At 49.1% G+C, this 9,287-nt stretch overlaps 2 long non-coding RNA genes across 5 annotated transcripts in view; one reads left to right on the top strand and one right to left on the bottom strand.

Moving 5' to 3' along the window:
* Positions 1-5,025, top strand: part of LOC113946156 — a 7,043-nt gene extending 2,018 nt beyond the window's left edge. For 2 of the 4 annotated variants that reach the window (XR_003527323.1, XR_003527325.1), the window contains exons 2-4: positions 703-830; positions 1,676-4,447; positions 4,667-5,025. This is a non-coding gene — a long non-coding RNA (uncharacterized LOC113946156). Of the gene's footprint in view, positions 1-702; positions 831-1,043; positions 4,448-4,666 lie in introns of those variants that run through there. The other 2 variants (XR_003527328.1, XR_003527321.1) reach the window with 2 other exon arrangements.
* LOC113946120 overlaps positions 1-7,631 on the bottom strand; it is a 39,669-nt gene extending 32,038 nt beyond the window's left edge. The window contains exon 1 of the long non-coding RNA XR_003527300.1: positions 7,385-7,631. This is a non-coding gene — a long non-coding RNA (uncharacterized LOC113946120). The remainder of the gene's footprint in view (positions 1-7,384) is intronic.
* Between the last annotated feature and the right edge of the window lie 1,656 nt (positions 7,632-9,287).

Genomic DNA, 9,287 nt, shown 5'->3' with positions numbered 1-9,287 from the left:
GTGTGTGTGTGTGCAATATACGTGTGCATGCACATACACACACATTTATATCTATGTATATATTCAATAGTGATGGGCCTGCTAAACTGAGCAGTGATTTCTCTCCTACAGATAGATGTATAATGCACACATAGTGATGATACCTAAGGTGTTTGGAGGTGGGGATGCATATCTTATAAATTTGAAGTTTTTATCAGGCAGAGCAGATTACTTTAAGCGTTCAATTTCTCAGCGATCCAATTTTATTAGGATTTACTATCATTTGTGCTGCACATCCCTGGGGAAATAATGCTTTGATTAATGTAATCCTGGGCTGGGATCCGCCACATGCCCCTCTCCCAAGAGATGGGCCCTGTTTGACAAACAAAAACAGAGCAGCAACTATTGCAATCTGCACTCACCTTTTGAAAGCGCACAGGCCAGCACGCATACACACACACAAAATATTACCCTCTCCTCCCCCCAGCCCCAAATACAATAGCAGCATCTCAAAACAATGTGCACTTATTTGTTTACACACAATGCCTCTGATTCAGTGTGGGCTGTACAGTCCAGCCCTCAAATGCACAGAGGCAGCCCAAAAAGGATCCTGCTCTGTCCCCCACTGAGAAGCAGAAACATCTCTGGGAAGCTCAATGTTTCTCTGTATTTCAGGCTCTCCTCAGGCTCCCAACATTTCTGCCTCTTTGTTTCCCACTGCAGGCCTTGCTGCAAACTGATTTTAAGCCTACTCCTTCAAACCTCTGGCAGCCCATGGGCCCAAGAAACTGTCCTTGCAAGGCTCCCTGGCACCCACCTGGGCGGACATGTGCCTGTCTAAATGGGCCCTGGTAAGTGAATCACTGCCAGACACTCTGCTCAGTTCACAGGGAGAGTGGGGGGACCCAGAAAACAACCTCAAACAGAAAGTCTGGTCATACATTTTTAAAGGGAAGAAAAGAAAGTATTCCTCTATCTTTGAGGGTTGCTGGGGTGTGAGCAGCTTTGTTCCAGTCACCCCCCTCAACTCCCTCCCCACCCCATCCCCACCCCCATCCCCCCTACCCCCCCTCCACCCCCCCCCCGCCCCTTCTGTTTATGTCAAAGGCTGACAGGAACAATAGCGTTTAAACAGGAATAAACATGCCCAGATCAGAGTCCAGCCCTGGAGAAAGCTCTCCCTTTCTTTGCATCCTTAAGTGAACTGGCCAGTGTTTCCCCCTTTCCTCCTTCTCCCCTCTCCCCCACAAAACGACGCACATCATTGACAGCCCAAATAGCAGTTTAATGTTGAATTTCTTCCCTCCACCCCGCCGGAACAAAGCGGGTCACACTGCACCTGAGGAGGACATGCAACCTCAAAAAGGCTCTGGTCGCACTTCGACCACTTTATTCCAAGTCCGGATTAATAAATCCAGGGGAAGAAGGAGGGGAGGGATCTCCAGGCTGGAGATGAGGAGGGATGAGGTTTGTGCCGAGGTTTTTAATAAGCTGCTGCTCTCTCTGTCCTTCATGTTTACCCACTGACCCCCAATACGATGACTCAGCGATTACCGAGCACTGGATGTCTGTGTGTGAGGGGCTGGGGGGGAATTCCTCCCCCTTTCCTCCTTTTCTTTCTGATGAAAAACGTTGCAATTACATTTCTGCATGCTGATCTGAGAGTTCAAATAACAAGCCTTAAATGCGTTATCAGGCGCTTGTTAAAGAGGGAAAAGGGGAGCGAAGAGAGGAAGAAATCCAGATGTATATGCTTCTGTACATGCCTGGATGTAAGTATGCCTATATATCTGCACACTTATACATGCATATAGATACATTTTTAAATGACAGACTGCTAGAAGAAGAGATGGACTGTTGTTCGGCCTGAGTGCCTTCACCCTGGCAGATGAGAAAACAGCACTAACCAAACGAGAGAAGAAAGACCAAGAGGTGCAAATTACTCCAGGGAAAAGTTATTTAGACACAATCTCTAGGTTTTCCCAGTGCAAACTGACTCTCCTACCGGGTTTGATCCAGTTTACCCGCTCCCCTTCTCCATCCCACCCTGGGGTGATTCACCCCTATTTCGCATTTTCCTTCTTTGAAGCATCCTTCTTTCCCGTCGCCCCGCCCGGGAGGGCGTTTTCCGGGACCCCGCGTGGCCGCGGCCCGCTCCGCGACCGCAGAAAGGCCGGCGGAGCCGGGGCCGCCCCCGGGGACGCAAAGTGGCGGCGGGCTCCCCTCCGGGCTTTCGGGTCCCAGCCTCCACCTCCCACACTTCTCTCCCCCCCCCCCACCCCAGCTCCTAGCAGGCGGCAAGAAATCGTTTCAGAAGTAGGGTGGTGGGACTGAATTTAGAGAGGGGAGGAGGAAATAAATGCAAGGAGATGATGAATAACGTTAACTTTTGACTGTAGGAGTCATGATGGAGTTGAGCGAAGCTGCAGGGAAATACGTCATTTAATCCCAGGGCTACTGAAGTCCCTTTTATCAAACGTCGGGATGCTGGAATTATACTGCTGTAAAGTACTTAAAAGTATCCAACATCAGGCAAATATATAGATTGGAGGAATGGGTGTAAAATGAAGGCACGTACAAACTAATCACACGACCGTGAAAACCCCAAGCGGATTAGATAAATATAAATAGATGTGCATTAAAAAAAAAAAAAAGGCACGATAAAACTGTAGCTGCTGCATTCACACAAGGAGAACAGACAGCGTGTGCATGTTTGTGTGCAATGCCAAAAAGAGCAGCCTTAAGGTTGACCTACTGCAATCTGCACTGAGCTCCTTAGACAATAGACAAGTTCAAATGTCAAAAAATCTAATAATAATAACCAGAGCTGCCAAACTGCACGAACTGTTTTCTGGTGTATCACAATTATTCACCCTCTTATCCACTAAGAGACTGCCAGTCCTTATGTGCGTAAAAGAAAATCTATGTAATGCATATGGATCTTTTTTTTTTTTACATGTGAAAAGCCATTGAGATGGCAAGCACGCAAATCGGAATGATATCATGTCTAATAAAAGCAGGGCTAAGGTTTTCACAGTCTCTTTTAAAAGACTCCAACTTGTAAATCCCCTTTTTATGTTGCTACATGCACAGTTATTCTGATAAATAAAAATCTACATGTTCAAGGGTCTGGATTGGAACTATATATCCCCCTGATTTTAACATCGGTGGGAGCATTAGGTTTCCATCATATGTAATATGTCTACGTTGAGCTCAAGTCAACAGATAGATTGTTCCATTCATTTGGCGACTCTCATTACAGTCTATGTGAGATGAACCCTGAGCACGACACATTGGGTAATATCAAAATTATGCAGCTGGGAAAGAAAGGACTCCTGTTTTAAAAGCTATCTTGCTTTGCATGTGCAGTTCTGTATTATTGTTCTAATTTATTACAGAACCCGAAATGCTTTGTTATGCTCAAAACAATAAATAAGGTTCCGAGTGAAGCCTTCAGAATAAAAGGTATGGATAAATGATCTGCCCGCCTATTGTGTTTATCGTTGTTATCGTCAGACTTTAAAAGTAATCTGTGTATTTTCCTATTTTCTCCAGATTGGTTAGTGTAATATCCCTAGTGCAGCTATCAAGGTGGTCATAAGAACTATGAACTACAGCGTGGGTAAGCTTGAAAAACCCAGAGCAGCTCACGTTAGCCAAGAACGCTACATATCTGGAAGCCAGTCAACTTCACGTTTGCAGCTGACTGCCGTATTATGCACGAATGTGTTTTACATATAGCAGACTGTATACGGAATATGTCTTTATGTTTAACATTTTAATTTGTAAATGCTAATTAGGCAGTTGGTCTCCACGGTTATATTAGTACATACCTAATCATTTCCCACTATAAGTAAATGAATACTAAATACGGTAAACACTTTCATTTCCCTACCTCCAAGACAGTATTGCGTCTACATCCATTTTCCAAAGGCGTCCATTCGGACAAATAGGCATTTATTAAAAGAAGGATGTGAAAAAAATGTTCGCGAAGCCTAGCCATGAAACAATTGGGGTGCCGTTGCAAGCATGGAGCCAACAATCTTGGCCGGACCAGACTCTTCCGAAGGCAGTCAGCAAAGTTTAAGTTTTACCGAATTAACTTGTTGCTCGTTTTAGCGTTAGTTTTTCACTTCGCTTGCGGTATCTCGCAGGCTGCTGCTGCTGCTAACTAGTGCGGGCATACAGCAGAACAGCCGAGCTGCTAACTCCTATTTTGTTTAAAATATAACGCAGGTTACGCTTGGAGGGTTGGGGGGAGGGGGGACAGAGGAAAGCTGGAGGGAAATCCGCTCAATCCCGACCCCGGGATGCTGAGCTTTCAACTCCAAAACCCTTCAGAGGCGAGAGAAATGTTCACTAAACTACGGCAAATCTCAAGCAAGCCACCACGTTTCTGAAGAGAACTGCGCTCTGGAATGTGTTTTACTAGTCTGGAATATTGCTAGTGCTTACTGCGCCAAACGCGGTAGGTGGAAAGTTTTGTTCATGTAAATATCTCAACCCTTTTCCCTCAAGGTCTCTACACACGGAGATTTGACTCCGTTTTCCAAATGAAGACCCACGAACACTTTAAATGAAAAGTGTAATTTCTTGTCAGTCGTTTTCTCTCTTTAATTACTTTTGTGTGTGTGTCTCTCTCTCTTTTTTTTTTTTTTTTTTTTTTTGGTGTGTGTGTTTGTGTTAGGTTTTTAGGCGGGCAGATCATCTTGCCAGGTTCTATCATATTTATGGGCTGTGCGATTTCCAGGGTTCCAATTGGTCTTTTCTTCATGGAGGCAAGAAATAAAACTTTCCCAGTCGCACGGAAACTGCTGGGGCTCCAGCGCGGGGAAACAAAGTGGCTTCAAAACCCCCACCCCGTGGCAGCAGTTCCCCCCTCCCCGTCCGGGGGCTGCCTGGGACATTCCCCTTGCAGGTGCGTTAAAGGATGCTGCAGCCACGCGGGTCCGCCCCTGCCCAGCATCCTGCTGGCGGACGGCAGTGAGAAACAGACGTGTATAAGCAGGAATACTACCAAAAAAATACAAAAAAACAAACCAAAACTCCCCTAAATTTATCACTTTCATCCTTTCTTGCAACCATTTGGTGAGGAAAGCGGAGAAAAGGGGCACAAGGCTGAGAGTACACGTGCTCGGGAAGGGAGCCAAGCTGTGTAGAGCTAAGTTGTGGTCGCCGTGGATGCTGTTGTTTTTAGCTGAGGATCACGTCTGCGAGTGTCCCGAACGGCGACAACTTGTGCCCGGTGTGCGAGCAGGGCGGGAGGAGTCCGGCGCTGCCTCTGCCGCTGGCTCCCGCGGACAGATAAGTCAGGAAGGGATGCGGGGGGGGAGGAGTGGCCAGCTTGAGGAGGGGAGGAGAAAAAAGGGAAAAGAAAAAAAAAGAAGAGAAAGAGAGAGAAGAACCCACTTTTCCAGGTTTAATGCGGCGATTAAATATTAAATTATGTTTAAAAAAAAAAAAGAGTAGTTTTATTGCATCTCCAGAGGTTTAAGCGCCTTATTCGGGAAAAAAAAAAAAGTGTGGCACCCCAGGTTGCCCCGAGCCGCGTGCCCGTGCCTGTGTTTAATTACCGCTCTCCCTCCCTCACAGGCCCCGGGTCCGTCGGAGGTACCGTAACCGACGGGAACACTTTCGGGGCGGGCTCTCAATCCGCGGCTCCCCGCTCCTCTCCCCCTGCGCGCCGCCTCGTCAGTCTCGGGAGTTCTGGGGCTGTCTCCCCTGGACGGGGTGTCCCGGCGGCGGGCCTGTGCCGGACTGTGGGGCCCGGGGAAGCCCGGGGTTGAGCGCAGGGACCGGGGGTACCCGGGGTTGAGCGCAGGGACCGGGGGTGCCCGGGGGTGAGCGCAGGGACCAGGGTTGCCCGGGGGTGCCCGGGGGTGCCCGCGGCGCCCCCGCCGCGGGGCCGTGAGGAGCCGGGACGGGCCCGACGGGCGGCGGCGCTGCAGGACGCCCCCTGGCGGGCGGCCGGCGCCCGGCGGAGCTCGGCCGAAGTTGGTTTTGCTCACAAGCCGAATCGTATAAAATTAACTACAGCCAATAAAATTAGCCTACATGTTTCAACCGTAAAAGTCCAAAACAAAATAAAGCTAGTTTTAGTGAAGCTAAGAAGCTCTGGTTTGGCCCCGCTCTCTCTGGCTTGAACTGGGGTCCTTTTATCTAAAGCCCAGTGCACAAACATATAGCTTAATGTGACTAGTGTTCTTCCTTTTATTTCTTTCTCTATGGCAACCAATATGTTCTGCTCAGAAATGTTCCCCCATCAAGGAAACAAATGATCTTGAGGGAGCAGCTCTATACGGCATCTGTTCCGATGGAGCACACAGAGTTAACCCCAGTCAAAAGAGACGCTGGGCACGTCAACAAGAAGTGGAAAATGAGCGATTCTTCCTCCCCCTCCCAAACTGAAACCTATACCTCCCTAGTTTTACAAGCCATTTTATTGATTTGGCTATCGACCGTTTCCAAAGAAGTAACTAATTCTAGGAAATTACAATGATCACCAGCTATTGTGTGTCCAAAAGAGCAGCAACAGAGGGGGGAAGGAAAAAAATATGCAAATAACACAGTAAAATTAAAATAATAAAGTCATATATTGGGATATTTAAGCCTCGATAAAGTTTTCAGGAGCAGTATCTGGCCTATTAATTTAATCCTACATTATTTATCACATTTTTTATCACACTGACCTAAACGCTATAAAAGAGTTTCAGATCATTAGACTACACCTCTCAATTGGACGGGATTCGGGGAAAGCAGAGAGACAGGCAAGACTGTCAAGAGAGAGAAACAAAGTGAAATCTGGTCTGTAATCCTGCAGCCCCAATCTCCTTGGAGAATAAAATGAAGGGATGTCCTGGTTAGTTTTGATTGATTATACTCTTTCTGATGGACTTTCACTACAGAGCTCTAGATGTTGTGCTTAACAGTCTGTTCCCTAGTTACAATATTAACCCTCTGCGTGCACCGCCGCTCCGCACCTTCCCCTGTCTCCCCCCGCGCCCGTCCCTGCGCCGGCAGGTGCTCGGGTCCCCCGCGCCCTGGCCCGGCCCCGGCCCCCCCCCCCCCCCCCCCCCCCCCCCCCGCCTCCCCGAGTCCTGGTGTTACAATAATTAACAGTGCCCAGAAAAGTGAAGTAGTAACCAGAAAGACTTTCCAGCTCTGAAGAATTGCTTTGCTGCCTTGAGCTTTGGAATGAATTCATGCTTTTAATGTAATATTTCACTAAGGTGCTTTTTGTTGCTGTTGGGATTTTTGTTTTCCTTTCCCTTTCCCTTTTTTTTCCAGCCTGTTTCCTTCCAGGCAGTTGCCATAGGTTTCCCTGTCTTGTCCTAAGGTTTTGAAAATATATATCCAGAAGACTTTAAAGCAAACAAAAGTAGATAAAAAAACGTAAAACACTTACCGATCATACTTCCAGGATTTAGAGAAATTTTTTTAATTTTTGATTTTAATAAGGTGACAGGGGGAAAAAAGCGTGTTCTCAACTCCAGCGAAACGATCCATGTTAAGATTTTCCTTTGCACTGACTCCACTAAGCCCCGCTCTCCACTAGTCTATTATTTTCACCAAAATATATGAAAATTTATGCAAATGAAAATCAGCACTAACTGTTCTCCCCTTGTTATACTTTGGATTTTTTTCCAGACAAAACAATCTCACTCTGCAAGGGAGGGGGTGGGAAGAGTTGGGGAACGAAGTTGGTTGTTTGTTTTTTGTTGGGATTTTTTTTTTTTTAAATAAACGACATTACTCCATTTCAAGCTTTATTTTTTGTTGTCGCTGTTATGAAGGTGTACATTTTTTTTTTATTTTGAGGGGATTTCTCCACCCCCCCACCTTCCTTTTTTATTAAGAAAGTAGATCTGTTTGCAGAGGCGCTATCACGTTTCATCAGGCCACCTGAGACGGCTTTTGAAAGCGTGTACTGTGAAATTCATAGCAGTAATTTAGACAAAATCCTCACTGTATATTAATGAAAGACGGCCCCATGGCACCGTTCCTATCCTCCCCATTCAGTGTAAACAAAACCACGAGACTCACTCGGTTTTTGAGCCTGATCCAAGCAAAATCGGCTGGAAAGGAAAACATGGGGTTCTGGCACTGACTATTCAAACGTCTGCACCTGGAGATCTCAGATTTATTCAATGAAATCTGTGTTGGATCTTTTATATATAAAAAAGAAACCTTGGGAGGACGCACGGGAACAAATATATATACATACATATATATATATGTGTGTGTATATATATGTATATATAAAATCATTATGTTTGGTGTTTAGATACCAGCGCCCTTCGGATGCGCACGATTCACTTGAATGTTTTTTCTAACCCGACCTACCATGGTATTTCGTGCTGTGCCAGCCGAGGGCTGGAGGGAGCCCCGAGCACCGGCTGCCGAGCGCGGCGGGAGCGGGGCGGCGCGGAGGGCGCTGCCAGCGGGACGCGACTCACCGCCCCCCGGGCGTGCGGAGGAGGGGAGCCAGGTGGGCAGGGCCGGGCGGGGGGCGACGTTCCCCATTCCCGTGCCCACACCGCGCGTGTTTCCCTCGCGCGAGTCCCCGCCACCCGGGGAGCGCGCATGGGACGGCGCGGAGGTCACTGGCAGCGCCGTGTCCCCTCCGTGTCCGAGCGCTGTTATTGCACCGGCAGTCCCCGAGGAGCGTTCAATTTGCCCTTGTTTTTGTTGCCACTTTCTCTTTTTCTGTGGTTCACTGAGGTTGCCTGCGCGCAGCGTTTCCGCTCGGTCGCATCTCTCCCCCGCGCCCCCCGCCTTCCCCCGCCCCCCTTAACTCTTTCCGTTGGACGAGAAATAATACAGCGTTTCATGCCGCGGGGCTGGTTCCCTTCGAGTAGACCGCGGCGCGCAGGGCAAGCCCGGCCGGGGCTCCCCTCGTCACCTCCCCCGCCGACGGGGCGGCCCTTCGCCGGGGCTGCCGGGCCGGCCTCCCAGCATGACGGCAGCGGGCGGGCTGCCGGGGTTCGGGGCGCACCCTGGGGTGCGGGGGCGGACAAAAGGAGGAGGGAGCGGGCGGGGGGCGGGCGCCTGCGGGGCCGAGCACCGGGGAGGGGCAGCTCTGAGCGCCGGTGCGGGCACTGCCGGCGGGGGAGGCGGGTGGGTGTGCGCGGCAGCGGCACCTCCACACAAACGCCCTTCCGACCCCCGCCCGGCTCCGGCGTCGTTATTATTGTCGTTATTACTGTTGTTATTACCGCCCGCTCTCGCCCCTGCCCGAGAGGCGACGGCGGGAGAGCTCCGAGGTGTGTGTGTCCGCCGGGCAGGAAGAGTTAAAAGCCGGAGGGAGG

Source organism: Corapipo altera, unplaced genomic scaffold (genome assembly GCF_003945725.1).
Source record: "Corapipo altera isolate COAL_440 unplaced genomic scaffold, ASM394572v1 0, whole genome shotgun sequence".
NCBI classification, from domain to species: Eukaryota; Metazoa; Chordata; class Aves; order Passeriformes; family Pipridae; genus Corapipo; species Corapipo altera.
Note: the sequence above shows the minus strand (reverse complement) of the source record. Positions and strands in the feature narration are given on the sequence as shown.